Source organism: Engystomops pustulosus, chromosome 5 (assembly GCF_040894005.1).
Source record: "Engystomops pustulosus chromosome 5, aEngPut4.maternal, whole genome shotgun sequence".
NCBI lineage: Eukaryota > Metazoa > Chordata > Amphibia > Anura > Leptodactylidae > Engystomops > Engystomops pustulosus.
Window position 1 is genome coordinate 66,837,075 of NC_092415.1, and position 21,014 is coordinate 66,858,088.

Here is a 21,014-nt window from a genome sequence, read left to right on the forward strand (position 1 = left end):
ACATATATGTATAGATGTGTGTATATTTATGTGTATAGATGTGTGTGTGTATGTGTGTATATATATATATGTATAGATGTGTGTATATATATATATATATATATATATATATATATATGTATAGATGAGGGGCTCATGTAATTACTACTGGAAGGCAGTGATGGGCCCGGGCAGCTACCATCTTGTACAGTTGCCTTGGCAACCTACCCGCCATGCCTGGCAATGTATGTCCCTGCAGGAGACACCTGGAGAGATACCTGCAGTCACTTCACTGAATATAATGTCTCTTTTTATTTCAGATTAGGAGACGTGATGTGATGGATCCTCTGATGGACGAGACGTCTTCCTGCTGGATGTGGAGACCAGTCACTGGTAAGTTACATCGTCCACTCAGTGACATCACATCTCATCATTTGTATCTTTACCAACTTATTTACCCCAGCTCAGTGGATTCACACAGAACCTGTCACACATTGTATTGTATTGGGTGTAATCTAAAACATGAAAAATTTACATGTACAGCTCTGTTCATACTATTTATTTTTCTTTTACCCTAGGTTGTCTGATTAATCCTACCAAATATTGCCATACTATAGTATGGCAGTATATGGGGATTTAACTGCTCATGAATTACAATGTGCCATAGCAAAGCTGCTAGCACTGATCACGGGTGTTACACGGGTGTTCACTGCAATATGGAGATTGGACCGCGATATAGGATCTCACTCACTCTATATCGCGATCCAATCTCCCCATACACTCCTGAAAGCCTGAATAATGTGTATTTATAGTGGCTGAAGTATTTTAAGGTTTAAAATAAAATTGACATTTTAAAGTGTTCTAATTTCATACAGTGTAAACGTCATTGATATCTATGTGTTTATTCTCTGTGCCATAAATAACTGTTATACAAAGATATAAACATGAATTTTATATATTTTATTATGTGTTGTTTAATAAAGCTGTTTTGTTCATTACTATTGAGTGATATTTATTGATCCACATCCTCTTTTGCTAGTAGATGTTCATTTATAATAAACGGAGACCCCTGTCCCCCAACAAATAGACGTTCTGCTCCGCTTTCCTGATATGTAAAATGAAACCTCCTGTCTTTTACCTCATCAGCCAGGGATCCCTGACCATACAATGGCTGCAGATGGAGGGTCATGTTATCTAATCTGTCCATGAACCTCGACAGGACCTGTAACTAATATTCAGACTATCATAAGGTCCTGCCACAGCCACATTCACTTCTATAGGAGGGAAAAGTCACAAACACGGCTACCCCTGAATCTTTTCTCAGGGGTACTGGGTGAAGGAAATCACATCTGTGTGTATATAGAAATACATGGGAACAGGAGCTCGCTGCAAAAACAACGACTAGAACACACAGGAAAAATATTTGTTTCCACCCTCTTGGCCACTAGAAGCTTAATAACACATAACCTTACAGAGGTCATATCATTGTATAAACAAAACGTACATTACATACATCAAGGGTTAAATGAAACCTCTCATGAAAAACTCCTGTTGCTTCTGCCCTAATCAGTAATCCTTGTATGTAAATTAACTGTAGGGGCTACTGGGCGTGTACTAGTCTGGCCTGGAACTGGGAGCTAAGGCAATTACACGCCCCAGTAGACTGCAGTTAATTAACATATTACTAAAATAAAGTTTTTTTTAACAAGTTAGGTTACGATCCAGGATTATTAAATTACAAATTAGGGCAGAGGCAGGCAGGAGGAATCTACCATCAGATCTACTTCTGATTCCTCATGGTAGGTTTCCTTTAAGCAGCGTTCAGCATCTCAGACTTGGTGTCAGCATCCACTTGATCGCATTGGTTGCCCCCTGTTATTATTACTTATACACGCTTTCCTTTATACTTCTATGTTACAATTGTCGCATGTATATTCAGGAGTAGTATTCTGCGGTGCCCATATATACAGGATATACAGGATAAGAGTAGTCAGAGGTTGCACTAATTCTTTTCCTGTAGAGTAATAAAACTCCTCTTACCATTTATAAGGAGTGTTTCTTACTGATGAGGAGTATTTTATTTTCACAAATCGAAATAAATAACTCATAGGTGTAGATAATGTTAATGTACTGCAATTCATGCAAGACAATCATAACTGTGCATAAATATCACAGAGATGATTGTGTAACTCCTATTGCAGTGATGGCGAACCTTTTAGAGACCGAGTGCCCAAACTACAACAAAGACCCGCTTATTTATCGCAAAGTGCCAACACAGAAATTTAATTTGTGATTTATACTCCCTTTTCTTTGAGTTTTCATTGATACCAGCACTCTGAGGACACCAATAAAGCAGAAAATAGTCCCAGGTAGAGCTGTCACTTTAAAATAGCTCTGTGCACAGCAAGTCCTGGGCTGTCTGGGACTGCAGGAAGATACCTAGAGTCATCTCTGGTGATGGCCTGAGTGCCCACAGAAAGGGCTCTGAGTGCCACCTCTGGCACCAGTGCCATAGGTTAGCCATCACTGTCCTATTGTATGTGCAGGCACCGAAAGCATAAGCGATAGAGTAACTTTAGTAGGGCCCTATACTGTGTAGGGTAACAAGGCTGGAATTACCCTATTTGGGAGTATGCGATGAGTCTTATGCAGTGCAGGGGGTGGGGGGTGAATGGGCCTTATACAGTGTGGGAGGTTGGGGGTTATACACTTCGTGGGTGTCACGTCACCAGCTCTCAGGAAGGGGAGGGAGTGGGCAGTTTCTACTGCATGCTGTGGGTGTGCATTATTAGGACCCAAGCTCTGGCTCTGGGAAGGGGAGAGGGCGGCCGGAATGTGATGCACACTAGAGGCGTGCATAATTAGTAGTCATGCAGAGCGCTGAGTCCCTGTGTGAGCCCCTAACTTGCATATTGTTTAAAGACATTTTCTGGACTAACTAAATGCTTTGATACCTACTGAAGGCAGCAGTATCTAAATCTCAAACAGCTGGTATGTTTGGTTTAGATACTGCACTACAAAGTCGTAGATTTTCTTTAAACAATACAAGACACCGGGTGCTGGTTTCCATAGAAACACATATATGAGCAGGCCGTGGCAAACCCACATGTGCTTTGATTCCATTTCTAAAAGGTTTCGTGTGAGCGCACCCACACCATGGCGAATCTACTTTCTGAGATATTACCCATAGTAGTTTCCCTGTCTGGGGGCAGAAATAAAGCTTAAAGCTGAAATATGCAAATTAATTTCTAAGGCTTCTGGGGTGTAGAGTAGCCTGAGACAGCTCTGGGGGCGGAGGCTACTCCACACCCCCAGTAGCCACTACTGACCCTCCTCTATCCATAGCGACATTATTTGAGCTCTGCAGAAGCACAATAGCTCGCTGCATGCGCATTGTATACAGACAAATGGGAGTTACTGCACATTCCCAGAGCTCAAATGATGCCGGAGACAGGCAGAGGCAGATAGAGGAGATAGAGCTGATAGAATTTTACCACCCTGACTAACAATACCTGCTGATACGGGGTTATAAGTACTTCCCATATCACCAAAATTAGCTGCCAGTAGGGTACTGTACCTTAATTATAGTTGTTTTTCTGATGACTTTGATGACATCACCCTGGTTACATGACAGGATTTGCTGAATAGTAAGGAGGCATAAGGCGTGGGGAGGAGTCAGCTGAACAAGACACACCCCCTCTGACTCCAGTTCATACAAGATAACATTGATTTATAGGGATGTGAAAGAAACTAAAAAAGAAGGGGGTCATTTAGTTAGTAGGGCTCTGTAGAAACCTCTTACTAGACAGAATATAACATTCATTCCCATGTAAGTTGTCACCTTAGCACTGACCATAATCTCCCATGTAACATACATGGCCTGCTTATCCCATGTAATATACATCACTGAGATTTCCTGTCCTCTCCTGCACACTCAGTGCCATGTACATAAGTATACAGGCATCTCCTCCCCCCTGTCCTCCACATACACCTGTAGTCAGACATTTGTGCTGATACTTCACTGCTTCCTCACAGTACACTACATTTTCTTACATAGGTAATACATGATATTCTCCATCCTCAGGGGCAACTCTGTTCCAGACAAAAACTGTAGCTGTTACTAGTGGCTAATGGACCTGCAATGATGACGTTGTGCACATGGTCCTGATAATCGCAGGTCCTTTAGTGAGGGGAAAATGGCGATTGCGCTTGAGTCGGCTATTTCCTATTACTGGTAAGGACCTTTCTGCCCCCTAGTGGTCATGTCCTGAACATAAATAGTATTTTACCAATTCACAGTGATTTGGCTAAACTCCATCCTCTAGAACAGTGATTTTCAACCTGTGTGCCGCGGGGAAAGTTCCCCGAACTATGGTGCCCGCCGTGCCCCCGTGTTTCGGCCCCCATACTTACCTACAAGCCCCGCGTCGGCGATCCGCCCATCTACTGTAGCTCCTGCACCGTGCTGCCCATGTCACGTGACTGACGCGACCTGACGTCAGGTCGCATAAGTCAAGTGACCAGAGGCGCGCGGTGCAGGAGCTACAGAAGGTGGGCGGATCGCCATTAGGAGTGAAGGTACGCGGAAGAAGACATCAAGGGTAAGTATATAAGGTTATTATTTGTATAAGGAAGGCAGCTAGGGTCTTTTTTTATTAGTAAAGGGAGGCTGGGGCTTTTTATTAGTTAAGGGAGGCCTCTAGGGCCTTTTAATTAGTAAAGGGAGGCCTCTAGGGCCTTTTAATTAGGAAAGGGGGGCCTTTAGGGCCTTTTAATTAGTAAAGGGGGGCCTCTAGGGCCTTTTAATTAGTAAAGGGGGGCTCTAGGGCCTTTTAATTAGTAAAGGGGGGCCTCTAGGGCCTTTTAATTAGTAAAGGGGGGACGCTAGGGGCTCTTAATTAGTAAAGGGAGGCCGCTAGGGGCTCTTAATTAGTAAAGGGAGGCCGCTAGGGGCTCTTGATTAGTAAAGGGAGGCAGCTAGGGTCTTTTAATTAGTAAAGGGAGGCCGCTAGGGTCTTTTAATTAGTAAAGGGAGGCCGCTAGGGTCTTTTAATTAGTAAAAGGAGGCCGTTAGAGGTTTTTATTAGTAAAGGGAGGCCGCTAGGGGTTTTTTATTAGTAAAGGGAGGCCGCTAGGGGTTTTTTATTAGTAAAGGGAGGCCTTTTATGACTGTTTTAGTGTCATTTTGTGCTGTTTTGGTTGGTGGTGTGCCCCAGGATTTTCTAAGTATAAAAAGTGTCCCCATGTTGCGAACCCTGACGCATTTATTAAGAGGTTGGAGCCTCCTAATAGATGCAGCAAGTGCCAGGGGTTGGAGATTACTTTATTCGCTGGCGCACCATGTTGTAATGTTGTGCTATATGTTGCATTTCATGTGTTCAATCTGTTGTCCTTGGAGCTAAACAAAGAAGCAAAGAGGTTGAATCCTATCATTATGAAACCACATGAGAATCTATGGAAACATTGATATCTATCTGCACATTGTTACTGTGTATACAGCATTGACATCCATGTATGTTTATTCTCTGAACCATGACTGTTAGATAAGGTATGGGGGATATAATAGTCAGGTTATTTTGTGCTTTGTTGGATTTTATGTATTCTATCATGTGTATTAAATAAAACTCTTATTGTTCATTACTAGTTTTATGAGTAATATTTATTGGTCTACACTCTACACCAACGTTTTAGTAGAGGTTTCTCTATAAAAAAAATTAACCTGTACATATACCTTTTTAGCTGAATTTTTCAGCATAATTTTTGTGCTGAAAGGGCCCCAATCGGCTTACACATAAGTACAGAAAAATACTGGAGTCAATAAGTTTTCCCAGTTTTTATTTTTATCTGCCTATACTGTCTCAATCATAGCGAAGGCTTTTATAAAACCATCTCTAGATGGCATCTGTCACCCAACAGGTTAGCAAATATTTATGATACCTATTCCAACTTATGCTGGAGAGGGTGTGGAGAACCAGCAGATCTTCTACATTCATTATGGAGTTGCCCACTTATTAAAAACTTATGGAGGCAGACAGCTAGTCTGTTCGGAGGGCTGTGTAAAAAGAAACTGCCCATTAAGCCTGAGTTGTTCCTCCTCAACATCTTGGAGGGAGACATTTTAATGACTAAGGAACATAGAGAAATTTTCTTTAGGCTATGTGCTACAGTTCGTACAGAAATCTTAAAAAAATGGAAAAGGTAACTCCACACCTTCGATAGAAGATGTCATCCAAGGGATGAATAAATTGAAATATTGTGAACTGTATATGTGTAATGGAGATGTAATAGGAAAAAAGAAGCCACTAAAATGCTGGGAATTCTGGTCTAGACAGCTGTGACGAGCCAGTCTTTTTTTTTTTTTTTCTCTTTTTTTAAACTTAAACACCAGAGGAACATTCTAGACATTCCTTATCTTTTGTTTTTTTGTTTTTTGGTATTGCAGTCCAAATGTAATTGATCAACTTGCATGAAACATGTTTTTTTTTCTATGTGCCTTTTCCTTTTTTTTTGTAAATGAAAATGAATAATAAAATTTAAAAAAAATTAAAAAAAAAAAATATATCTGCCTCCGGTTATGCTCAAGTATATATGTTATATGGCAGCAGTCTATAGTAGTGTTCATTTTAGGGTCTCAATATATTATTGTAATAATTATAGGGGAGCATTAAATATAATATTCGCAATCAGGGGGCAATTTTTTAAATAATTACTTTGGAGCACTATATTTTTTATTGTTCATTACGGGTCATGATATATAATTTAATATATAACTAGTTTATATTTATATAGTTTTTTCTGGTTTATTCTATTAAAATCAGAGGGACATGAAAGAGTAACAACAATCGCTCAGCTCCAGGGCCATAACTTAAACTGATGATGCCAGTGCAAAGTCTATGCCAGGTCTCCAACTATAATGTATGTATTTCAGTACTAGTCTTCTTATATGGGAAAGAGACACCTTATGGGCCACCTAAGCCTCCTGGGCCCGGTTGAAACTGCAAACCTTTGCTCAGCTCCCACAGTTAAAAATAACGGGGAAGATTTAAGCTGTCTAATTTTAAGAATGTGCTTAGTTGCCCATGGCAACCTATTACAGCTCAGCTGTCATTTTAGCACTGTTCATTAATATTTTAAAGGGGAGCTGTAATTTGTTGCCATGGGCTACTAAGCACATTCTTCAATTTAGACAGCTTGATAAATCTCCCCCAATTTTCAAATCTTCATGTTTGTTTCATACGATAAATCCACAGAGCACAACCTTAATCAGGAAGGACGTCCATGTGTAAAACACAAGATGAAAGGGGGCACTCACCACTGTTGCTTTAATAGCCATTGTTGATTTTTCAAGCCGCCGATCAAAAAAAGAGTTTATGGGCTTGAGAATGTTAAAGCATATCTGTCATTTGAGATCATTTTAAATAATGCACAGGAGGTTGTTTTGATCATTTTTCTTATAAAATTAATTAAGAAATTCAGCTTAGTTTGTGGAGAAATGGACTGCAAAACTCCCGCATTTAACCCATTAAGGACGCGCACTTTAAAAACAACAGCACGCATTGGGTGCAGGTGCATGGAGAAGGTTCACAGGCTGAGCCCTCTCCATGGCTGGTAAGTCTTTGCATCATTTTGTTTTGGGGTTTTATCCCATTGGGTTTTATTGGGTTTTATCCCATCTGGATGACTATCGTCGCTCCCTGTGACATCATCTGGGAACGGCCATCGGTCACCATGACAGCCTCGGGTTTTCCAAAGACCCGAGGCTGTCTCGGTTTACCAATTTCATTACAATGTGCGATCAGCACATTGAAATGAATAAGTTGGAAGATCCCCATATACTGCCATACTGTAGTATGGCAGTATATGGTAGGATGAAACAGACAACCTAGGGTTAAAGTACCCTCGGATGTCTGAAAATATGTAAAAGTAAAAATTAAAAAAAGTAAAAAAAAAATGATAATAAAACAAACCTAAAAATTCAAATCACCCCCCTTAACATATAATTGATATAAATAAACTGTAAAAATAATAAACACATTAGATATCGCCGCGTCCGAAAAAGCCCCATCTATGAAAATATAATAACGGTTTATCACTACATTTAAACCCGTCACTACATTTAACCCCCGAAAATAGCGTCGGAAGTAGAAAATGGCACTTTTTTCCATTTAAAAAAAAAATAAAAAATTAAATACAAATTGATCAAAAAGTTGTACAGTCTGAAATATAGTAGCAATGAAAACGACATCAATGGTTGCTAAAGATGACACCACCCACAGCTCTGTACACCGAAGTGTGAAAAAGTTATTAGCGCCAGAAGAAGGCAAAATTAATTTTTGTAAAAGTATGCAAATATTATAAAACCTATACAAATTTGGTATCCCCGTGATCGCATCGACCCAAAAAATAAAGTAGACATGTCATTTAGGGTGCACAGTGAAAGCCGTAAAATACAAGCTCACAAGAAAACGGCGCAAATGCGGTTTTTCCCCATTTTCACTGCATTTGGAATTTTTTTCCTGCTTCCCAGAGTATGACATGGAATAAATAATAATACTGTCACTATGAAGTGTAATTTGTTACGCAGAAAATAAACCCTCACACAAATGTAAAAATAAAAAGTTATAGATTTTTGAAGGTGGGGAGTGAAAAATAGAAACGAATAAACAAAAAAGGGCCCGGTCGTTCAGATTGCTATAAGCTTATATCTAATCTCCCTTTGTTGGCTTACACAGCTCTGGCAGAAAGGATAAACCCCTTCACTTATAGTATGATGTTTAAAAATAATGATTTCTAACTATAAAATAATTTATTTAATGGGCATAATGTCTATTATAAATTCTGGAGGAGCCAGAGTGCATATTTCGTATATACAAGGGGTACAGCTGTGTTGTGCGGAGTATATATTACTTAGGAGCATAACATGGAACAATGTTGTTATCTAGGCCATCATATAATGTAAGTGACTACTATCTTCACTGGTGCAGTTTGAAAATGTATTACAAACAGTTACATATACAGGCGGTCCCCTACTTAAGAACACTCGACTTACATATGACCCCTAGTTACAAACGGACCTCTGGATATTGGTAATTTATTGTACTTTAGTCCTAGGCTACAATAAACAGCTATAACAGTTATCACAGGTCTCTGTAATGAAGCTTTAGTGTTAATCCTGGTTCTTATGACAACCCAACATTTTTAAAATGCAATTGTCACAGACACCAAAAAAGTTCTGGCTGGGATTACAATGATAAAATATACAGTTCCGACTTACATACAAACTCAACATAAGAACAAACCTACAGACCCCATGTTGTATGTAACCCGGGTACTGCCTGTATCTGGAGGCTAATTCCACAATAAATCATGACCAGTAGAAGTCATCTTCCTGTTGTGTAGTCAAAGGAGCAGAATGTCAGCAATAATTGTGATCACCATCTGGATGTATGTCATTTGTTTCACTGTAATGTGCCTTTTGGGACATGGTAGAGCACGAAATTTGCCTCTATGAGGACCCAGAATTCCTGCCCTGTGCTTTACAGCATCCCAATAAATGACTATAAACAGCAATAATCTAGAGAGCATTCATTGAGATTACTACCCCGTATCTTAACATAGAACATTCTTACAGGAATATTGTAGTTTATTCAGATGCAACAGTTTTCATAATTTTGATTGTAAATGTAAACTTTGTAATGACCTTGTAACCAATCCCAGAAGATAAGTAACATGTTTCTATAAGATCACTGCTACTGTAAATTTCACCCATTAAAGGGAACCTGTCACCAGGAGACCCATTTTTAGCATTTCCCTATTCCCCACATTGCATAGTACATACACTGCTAATGAGTTTTTGTATAAAAAATTAATTTTGCAGAAAAAAAATGTTACAAAGTACCTTTCAATGCCATGTGCTCTGTGACCAGGTACTTGTTCCCTGAGAGGAGCTATATAGGAGCAGCCCCCCTATGCTCTGTAGGGACTAAGGGGAAATAATATAGGGCAAATTGTCAGTTTCTGGAAGAAAGAGCATTGTGTTTAAATTGTAGGACCAAAGGAGTACCTAAAATAACCTAAATCACTGAAGAAAATAAAGCTCTATAGGAAGAAAACACAGAGACGAACTCTGTTTCTGGAAGAAAGAGCATTGTGATTAAGTCCTGGGACCTCGTTATTGCGTATGATAGTATAAAACAAAGGGGAAAATTGGGTCCAAGCGGTGAAATGCACAAGGCAGAAGGTCACTAGGTCCTTTATAATGAGTGAAAACATGGTCTCTCATATATTAGGAGGCCATGACAATCTTTTAGGTGCTAATTAACCAATTTTTAATAATGAAAAAAATGAAACTGGAATGTATTCTGTCATTATATCAATTTAAATGGTGTAATAAGTACATCAGGAATGGACCTAATTCATGTTTAAGAGACCAAATGTCTTGTAAAGCTGCTCTATTTGCAGAAGATTGGATCTGATGTATTCCCCTTTAGGTGGCTTTAAGGAACAGAGAAGGTTCTATTGCAGGTTCTAATACCGAAGATGGTATTAGTATTTGAAGAAAATGGGGTCCTGTAGGTAATAAGCGCAGGGATGAAGGGCAGCGGATCTGTTTCAAGAAGAAAAAACATTGTGATTGAAACCTGGGACTCCATTAGTACCGATGATGTTATTCATCGTTGAAGAAAATGGGGTCCTATAGGTAAAAAAAACACAATGGCTAAGGTCAGCAGCTCCATTCTGAGGAGTGAAACATTGGCAAATCTAATATTGGTACCCATTTGGAACCATTGGTGGTAGAAACCATTGAAGAAAATGGGATACAAAGGAAGAAGACTGCAACGATTGACAGCATCCCTATTGAAGCAATGTTACCATTTCAAGCCATCAGACCAAGTAAGTTCTCACTAATGTTGAACGTTTATGCTAAATTAATTTTTAAATGCTAAGATATTTGATGTAAGGTTTACTCCCTTTTTCTGTAAAACTATTTAGAGATTGGTTAAAGAGGAACTCTGCCTTTAGTGGCAGGGAAACACCTGTTTGGAAATGGATTGATGGAATGGCTGTAGGGGCAGTGGAGGAGGCCATAATTTTTTAAGGTGCTCTTTAACCAATTTTCAAAAATTTTTAAAAAAAGTGGAATGTATTATGCCATGTTACCAATTTGCAAGGTGTTCTGAGCACATCTGGACTGGGCATAGTGTCTCTTGTCTTTTTAAGAGGCCTTATGTCCTGCAGTCTATGTGCTACTTGCAGAAGTTAGGATCTAATATATTCATTTGTAGGTGGCTTTATGTAAGAAAGAAGGTTGTATTGCAATTCCTGGGACCCCATTTATACTGATGATGGTATCAGCATTTGAAGAAAATGGGGTCCTATAGGTGAAGAGTGCAAGGATGATGGGCAGCTGATCTGTTTCAGGAAGAGAGAGCATTGTGATTAAATCCTGGGACCTCATTAGTACCTATGATGGTATTTATCGTTGAAGAAAATGGGGTCCTGTAGGTGAAGAGCACAATGTTGAAGTGCCAATCATCTGTTTCTTGAAGAAAGAGCATTGTGATTGAAACCTGGGACTCCATTAGTACTTATGATGGTATTCATCTTTGAAGAAAATGGGGTCCTAAAGGTAAAAAACACAATGGCTAAGGTCAGCAGCTCCATTCTGAGGAGTGAAAGCATGGCGAATCTAATATTGGTACCCAATTGGAACCATTGGTGGTAGAAACCATTGAAGAAAATGGGATACAAAGGAAAAAGACTGCAACGATTGACAGCATCCCTATTGAAGCAATGTCACCATTTCAAGCCATCAGACCAAGTAAGTTCTCACTAATTTTAATCGTTTATGCTAAATTAATGTTTAAATGCTAAGATATTTGATGTAAGGTTTACTCCCTTTTTCTGTAAAACTATTTAGAGATTGGTTAAAGAGTAACTCTGCCTTTAATGGCAGGGAAACACCTGTTTGGAAATGGATTGATGGAATGGCTGTAGGGGCAGTGGAGGAGGCCATAATTTTTTAAGGTGCTCTTTAACCAATTTACTAATATTTTAGAAAAAGTGGAATGTATTATGCCATGTTACCAATTTGCAAGGTGTTCTGAGCACATCTGGACTGGGCATAGTGTCTCTTGTCTTTTTAAGAGGCCTTATGTCCTACAGACTATGTGCTACTTGCAGAAGTTAGGATCTAATATATTCAATTGTAGGTGGCTTTTTGGAAGAAAGAAGGTTGTATTGCAATTCCTGGGACCCCATTTATACTGATGATGGTATCAGCATTTGAAGAAAATGGGGTCCTATATGTGAAGAGGGCAGGAATGATGGGCAACTGATCTGTTTCAGGAAGAGAGAGCATTGTGATTAAATCCTGGGACCCCATTAGTACCTATGATGGTATTTATCGTTGAAGAAAATGGGGTCCTATAGGTTAAGAGCACAATGTTGAAGTGCCAATCATCTGTTTCTTGAAGAAAGGGCATTGTGATTGAAACCTGGGACTCCATTAGTACCTATGATGGTATTCATCTTTGAAGAAAATGGGGTCCTAAAGGTAAAAACACAATGGCTAAGGTCAGCAGCTCCATTCTGAGGAGTGAAAGCATGGCGAATCTAATATTGGTACCCAATTGGAACCATTGGTGGTAGAAACCATTGAAGAAAATGGGATACAAAGGAAGAAGACTGCAACGATTGACAGCATCCCTATTGAAGCAATGTCACCATTTCAAGCCATCAGACCAAGTAAGTTCTCACAAATTTTGAACGTTTATGCTAAATTAATTTTTAAATGCTAAGATATTTGATGTAAGGTTTACTCCCTTTTTCTGTAAAACTATTTAGAGATTGGTTAAAGAGGAACTCTGCCTTTAATGGCAGGGAAACACCTGTTTGGAAATGGATTGATGGAATGGCTGTAGGGGCAGTGGAGGAGGCCATAATTTTTTAAGGTGCTCTTTAACCAATTTTCTAATATTTTAGAAAAAGTGGAATGTATTATGCTATGTTAACAATTTGTATGGTGTTCTGAGCACATCTGGGCTGGGCATAGTGTCTCTTGTCTTTTTAAGAGGCCTTATGTCCTGCAGTCTATGTGCTACTTGCAGAAGTTAGGATCTAATATATTCATTTGTAGGTGGCTTTATGGAAGAAAGAAGGTTGTATTGCAATTCCTGGGACCCCATTTATACTGATGATGGTATCAGCATTTGAAGAAAATGGGGTCCTATAGGTAAAGAGCGCAGGAATGATGGGCAGCTGATCTGTTTCAGATAGAAAGAGCATTGTGATTAAATCCTGGGACCCCATTAGTACCTATGATGGTATTTATCGTTGAAGAAAATGGGGTCCTATAGGTGAAGAGCACAATGTTGAAGTGCCAATCATCTGTTTCTTGAAGAAAGAGCATTGTGATTGAAACCTGGGACTCCATTAGTACCTATGATGGTATTCATCTTTGAAGAAAATGGGGTCCTAAAGGTAAAAACACAATTGCTAAGGTCAGCAGCTCCATTCTGAGGAGTGAAAGCATGGCGAATCTAATATTGGTACCCAATTGGAACCATTGGTGGTAGAAACCATTGAAGAAAATGGGATACAAAGGAAGAAGACTGCAACGATTGACAGGATCCCTATTGAAGCAATGTCACCATTTCAAGCCATCAGACCAAGTAAGTTCTCACAAATTTTGAACGTTTATGCTAAATTAATTTTTAAATGTTAAGATATTTAATGTAAGGTTTACTCCCTTTTTCTGTAAAACTATTTAGAGATTGGTTAAAGAGGAACTCTGCCTTTAGTGGCAGGGAAACACCTGTTTGGAAATGGATTGATGGAATGGCTGTAGGGGCAGTGGAGGAGGCCATAATTTTTTAAGGTGCTCTTTAACCAATTTTCTAATATTTTAGAAAAAGTGGAATGTATTATGTCATGTGACCAATTTGCAAGGTGTTCTGAGCACATCTGGACTGGGCATAGTGTCTCTTGTCTTTTTAAGAGGCCTTATGTCCTGCAGTCTATGTGCTACTTGCAGAAGTTAGGATCTAATATATTCATTTGTAGGTGGCTTTATGGAAGAAAGAAGGTTGTATTGCAATTCCTGGGACCCCATTTATACTGATGATGGTATCAGCATTTGAAGAAAATGGGGTCCTATAGGTGAAGAGCACAGGAATGATGGGCAGCTGATCTGTTTCAGGAAGAGAGAGCATTGTGATTAAATCCTGGGACCCCATTAGTACCTATGATGGTATTTATCGTTGAAGAAAATGGGGTCCTATAGGCGAAGAGCACAATGTTGAAGTGCCAATCATCTGTTTCTTGAAGAAAGAGCATTGTGATTGAAACCTGGGACTCCATTAGTACCTATGATGGTATTCATCTTTGAAGAAAATGGGGTCCTAAAGGTAAAAACACAATGGCTAAGGTCAGCAGCTCCATTCTGAGGAGTGAAAGCATGGCAAATCTAATATTGTAACCAAATTGGAACCATTGGTGGTAGAAACCATTGAAGAAAATGGGATACAAAGGAAGAAGACTGCAACGATTGACAGCATCCCTATTGAAGCAATGTCACCATTTCAAGCCATCAGACCAAGTAAGTTCTCACTAATTTTGAACGTTTATGCTAAAATAATGTTTAAATGCTAAGATATTTGATGTAAGGTTTACTCCCTTTTTCTCTAAAACTATTTAAAGATTGGTTAAAGAGGAAATCTGCCTTTAATGGCAGGGAAACACCTGTTTGGAAATGGATTGATGGAATGGCTGTAGGGGCAGTGGAGGAGGCCATATTTTTTTTAAGGTGCTCTTTAACCAATTTTCTAATATTTTAGAAAAAGTGAAATGTATTATGCCATGTTAACAATTTGCACGGTGTTCCGGGCACATCTGGGCTGGGCATGGTGTCTCTTGTCTTTTTAAGAGGCCTTATGTCCTGCATTCTATGTGCTACTTGCAGAAGTTAGGATCTAATATATTCATTTGTAGGTGGCTTTTTGGAAGAAAGAAGGTTGTATTACAATTCCTGGGACCCCATTTATACTGATGATGGTATCAGCATTTGAAGAAAATGGAGTCCTATAGGTGAAGAGCGCAGGAATGATGGGCAGCTGATCTGTTTCAGGAAGAGAGAGCATTGTGATTAAATCCTGGGACCCCATTAGTACCTATGATGGTATTTATCGTTGAAGAAAATGGGGTCCTGTAGGTGAAGAGCACAATGTTGAAGTGCCAATCATCTGTTTCTTGAAGAAAGAGCATTGTGATTGAAACCTGGGACTCCATTAGTACCTATGATGGTATTCATCTTTGAAGAAAATGGGGTCCTAAAGGTAAAAAACACAATGGCTAAGGTCAGCAGCTCCATTCTGAGGAGTGAAAGCATGGCGAATCTAATATTGGTACCCAATTGGAACCATTGGTGGTAGAAACCATTGAAGAAAATGGGATACAAAGGAAGAAGACTGCAACGATTGACAGCATCCCTATTGAAGCAATGTCACCATTTCAAGCCATCAGACCAAGTAAGTTCTCACTAATTTTAATCGTTTATGCTAAATTAATGTTTAAATGCTAAGATATTTGATGTAAGGTTTACTCCCTTTTTCTGTAAAACTATTTAGAGATTGGTTAAAGAGTAACTCTGCCTTTAATGGCAGGGAAACACCTGTTTGGAAATGGATTGATGGAATGGCTGTAGGGGCAGTGGAGGAGGCCATAATTTTTTAAGGTGCTCTTTAACCAATTTACTAATATTTTAGAAAAAGTGGAATGTATTATGCCATGTTACCAATTTGCAAGGTGTTCTGAGCACATCTGGACTGGGCATAGTGTCTCTTGTCTTTTTAAGAGGCCTTATGTCCTACAGACTATGTGCTACTTGCAGAAGTTAGGATCTAATATATTCAATTGTAGGTGGCTTTTTGGAAGAAAGAAGGTTGTATTGCAATTCCTGGGACCCCATTTATACTGATGATGGTATCAGCATTTGAAGAAAATGGGGTCCTATAGGTGAAGAGGGCAGGAATGATGGGCAACTGATCTGTTTCAGGAAGAGAGAGCATTGTGATTAAATCCTGGGACCCCATTAGTACCTATGATGGTATTTATCGTTGAAGAAAATGGGGTCCTATAGGTTAAGAGCACAATGTTGAAGTGCCAATCATCTGTTTCTTGAAGAAAGGGCATTGTGATTGAAACCTGGGACTCCATTAGTACCTATGATGGTATTCATCTTTGAAGAAAATGGGGTCCTAAAGGTAAAAACACAATGGCTAAGGTCAGCAGCTCCATTCTGAGGAGTGAAAGCATGGCGAATCTAAAATTGGTACCCAATTGGAACCATTGGTGGTAGAAACCATTGAAGAAAATGGGATACAAAGGAAGAAGACTGCAACGATTGACAGCATCCCTATTGAAGCAATGTCACCATTTCAAGCCATCAGACCAAGTAAGTTCTCACAAATTTTGAACGTTTATGCTAAATTAATTTTTAAATGCTAAGATATTTGATGTAAGGTTTACTCCCTTTTTCTGTAAAACTATTTAGAGATTGGTTAAAGAGGAACTCTGCCTTTAATGGCAGGGAAACACCTGTTTGGAAATGGATTGATGGAATGGCTGTAGGGGCAGTGGAGGAGGCCATAATTTTTTAAGGTGCTCTTTAACCAATTTTCTAATATTTTAGAAAAAGTGGAATGTATTATGCTATGTTAACAATTTGTATGGTGTTCTGAGCACATCTGGGCTGGGCATAGTGTCTCTTGTCTTTTTAAGAGGCCTTATGTCCTGCAGTCTATGTGCTACTTGCAGAAGTTAGGATCTAATATATTCAATTGTAGGTGGCTTTATGGAAGAAAGAAGGTTGTATTGCAATTCCTGGGACCCCATTTATACTGATGATGGTATCAGCATTTGAAGAAAATGGGGTCCTATAGGTAAAGAGCGCAGGAATGATGGGCAGCTGATCTTTTTCAGATAGAAAGAGCATTGTGATTAAATCCTGGGACCCCATTAGTACCTATGATGGTATTTATCGTTGAAGAAAATGGGGTCCTATAGGTGAAGAGCACAATGTTGAAGTGCCAATCATCTGTTTCTTGAAGAAAGGGCATTGTGATTGAAACCTGGGACTCCATTAGTACCTATGATGGTATTCATCTTTGAAGAAAATGGGGTCCTAAAGGTAAAAACACAATTGCTAAGGTCAGCAGCTCCATTCTGAGGAGTGAAAGCATGGCGAATCTAATATTGGTACCCAATTGGAACCATTGGTGGTAGAAACCATTGAAGAAAATGGGATACAAAGGAAGAAGACTGCAACGATTGACAGGATCCCTATTGAAGCAATGTCACCATTTCAAGCCATCAGACCAAGTAAGTTCTCACAAATTTTGAACGTTTATGCTAAATTAATTTTTAAATGTTAAGATATTTAATGTAAGGTTTACTCCCTTTTTCTGTAAAACTATTTAGAGATTGGTTAAAGAGGAACTCTGCCTTTAATGGCAGGGAAACACCTGTTTGGAAATGGATTGATGGAATGGCTGTAGGGGCAGTGGAGGAGGCCATAATTTTTTAAGGTGCTCTTTAACCAATTTTCAAACATTTTTAAAAAAAGTGGAATGTATTATGCCTTGTGACCAATTTGCAAGGTGTTCTGAGCACATCTGGACTGGGCATAGTGTCTCTTGTCTTTTTAAGAGGCCTTATGTCCTGCAGTCTATGTGCTACTTGCAGAAGTTAGGATCTAATATATTCATTTGTAGGTGGCTTTATGTAAGAAAGAAGGTTGTATTGCAATTCCTGGGACCCCATTTATACTGATGATGGTATCAGCATTTGAAGAAAATGGGGTCCTATAGGTGAAGAGTGCAGGGATGATGGGCAGCTCATCTGTTTCAGGAAGAGAGAGCATTGTGATTAAATCCTGGGACCTCATTAGTACCTATGATGGTATTTATCGTTGAAGAAAATGGGGTCCTGTAGGTGAAGAGCACAATGTTGAAGTGCCAATCATCTGTTTCTTGAAGAAAGAGCATTGTGATTAAATCCGGGAACCCCATTAGTACCTATGATGGTATTCATCTTTGAAGAAAATGGGGTCCTAAAGGTAAAAAACACAATGGCTAAGGTCAGCAGCTCCATTTTGAGGAGTGAAAGCATGGCGAATCTAATATTGGTACCCAATTGGAACCATTGGTGGTAGAAACCATTGAAGAAAATGGGATACAAAGGAAGAAGACTGCAACGATTGACAGCATCCCTATTGAAGCAATGTCACCATTTCAAGCCATCAGACCAAGTAAGTTCTCACTAATTTTGAACGTTTATGCTAAATTAATTTTCAAATGCTAAGATATTTGATGTAAGGTTTACTCCCTTTTTCTGTAAAACTATTTAGAGATTGGTTAAAGAGGAACTCTGCCTTTAATGGCAGGGAAACACCTGTTTGGAAATGGATTGATGGAATGGCTGTAGGGGCAATGGAGGAGGCCATATTTTTTTAAGGTGCTCTTTAACCAATTTTCTAATATTTTAGAAAAAGTGGAATGTATTATGTCATGTGACCAATTTGCAAGGTGTTCTGAGCACATCTGGACTGGGCATAGAGTCTCTTGTCTTTTTAAGAGGCCTTATGTCCTGCAGTCTATGTGCTACTTGCAGAAGTTAGGATCTAATATATTCATTTGTAGGTGGCTTTATGGAAGAAAGAAGGTTGTATTGCAATTCCTGGGACCCCATTTATACTGATGATGGTATCAGCATTTGAAGAAAATGGGGTCCTATAGGTGAAGAGCACAGGAATGATGGGCAGCTGATCTGTTTCAGGAAGAAAGAGCATTGTGATTAAATCCTGGGACCCCATTAGTACCTATGATGGTATTTATCGTTGAAGAAAATGGGGTCCTATAGGCGAAGAGCACAATGTTGAAGTGCCAGTCATCTGTTTCTTGAAGAAAGAGCATTGTGATTGAAACCTGGGACTCCATTAGTACCTATGATGGTATTCATCTTTGAAGAAAATGGGGTCCTAAAGGTAAAAACACAATGGCTAAGGTCAGCAGCTCCATTCTGAGGAGTGAAAGCATGGCAAATCTAATATTGGAACCAAATTGGAACCATTGGTGGTAGAAACCATTGAAGAAAATGAGATACAAAGGAAGAAGACTGCAACGATTGACAGCATCCCTATTGAAGCAATGTCACCATTTCAAGCCATCAGACCAAGTAAGTTCTCACTAATTTTGAACGTTTATGCTAAAATAATGTTTAAATGTTAAGATATTTGATGTAAGGTTTACTCCCTTTTTCTCTAAAACTATTTAGAGATTGGTTAAAGAGGAAATCTGCCTTTAATGGCAGGGAAACACCTGTTTGGAAATGGATTGATGGAATGGCTGTAGGGGCAGTGGAGGAGGCCATATTTTTTTTAAGGTGCTCTTTAACCAATTTTCTAATATTTTAGAAAAAGTGGAATGTATTATGCCATGTTAACAATTTGCACGGTGTTCCGGGCACATCTGGGCTGGGTATGGTGTCTCTTGTCTTTTTAAGAGGCCTTATGTCCTGCATTCTATGTGCTACTTGCAGAAGTTAGGATCTAATATATTCATTTGTAGGTGGCTTTTTGGAAGAAAGAAGGTTGTATTACAATTCCTGGGACCACATTTATACTGATGATGGTATCAGCATTTGAAGAAAATGGGGTCCTATAGGTGAAGAGCGCAGGAATGATGGGCAGCTGATCTGTTTCAGGAAGAGAGAGCATTGTGATTAAATCCTGGGACCCCATTAGTACCTATGATGGTATTTATCGTTGAAGAAAATGGGGTCCTGTAGGTGAAGAGCACAATGTTGAAGTGCCAATCATCTGTTTCTTGAAGAAAGAGCATTGTGATTGAAACCTGGGACTCCATTAGTACCTATGATGGTATTCATCTTTGAAGAAAATGGGGTCCTAAAGGTAAAAAACACAATGGCTAAGGTCAGCAGCTCCATTCTGAGGAGTGAAAGCATGGCGAATCTAATATTGGTACCCAATTGGAACCATTGGTGGTAGAAACCATTGAAGAAAATGGGATACAAAGGAAGAAGACTGCAACGATTGACAGCATCCCTATTGAAGCAATGTCACCATTTCAAGCCATCAGACCAAGTAAGTTCTCACTAATTTTAATCGTTTATGCTAAATTAATGTTTAAATGCTAAGATATTTGATGTAAGGTTTACTCCCTTTTTCTGTAAAACTATTTAGAGATTGGTTAAAGAGGAACTCTGCCTTTAATGGCAGGGAAACACCTGTTTGGAAATGGATTGATGGAATGGCTGTAGGGGCAGTGGAGGAGGCCATAATTTTTTAAGGTGCTCTTTAACCAATTTACTAATATTTTAGAAAAAGTGGAATGTATTATGCCATGTTACCAATTTGCAAGGTGTTCTGAGCACATCTGGACTGGGCATAGTGTCTCTTGTCTTTTTAAGAGGCCTTATGTCCTACAGACTATGTGCTACTTGCAGAAGTTAGGATCTAATATATTCAATTGTAGGTGGCTTTTTGGAAGAAAGAAGGTTGTATTGCAATTCCTGGGACCCCATTTATACTGATGATGGTATCAGCATTTGAAGAAAATGGGGTCCTATAGGTGAAGAGGGCAGGAATGATGGGCAACTGATCTGTTTCAGGAAGAGAGAGCATTGTGATTAAATCCTGGGGCCCCATTAGTACCTATGATGGTATTTATCGTTGAAGAAAATGGGGTCCTATAGGTTAAGAGCACAATGTTGAAGTGCCAATCATCTGTTTTTGAAGAAAGGGCATTGTGATTGAAACCTGGGACTCCATTAGTACCTATGATGGTATTCATCTTTGAAGAAAATGGGGTCCTAAAGGTAAAAACACAATGGCTAAGGTCAGCAGCTCCATTCTGAGGAGTGAAAGCATGGCGAATCTAAAATTGGTACCCAATTGGAACCATTGGTGGTAGAAACCATTGAAGAAAATGGGATACAAAGGAAGAAGACTGCAACGA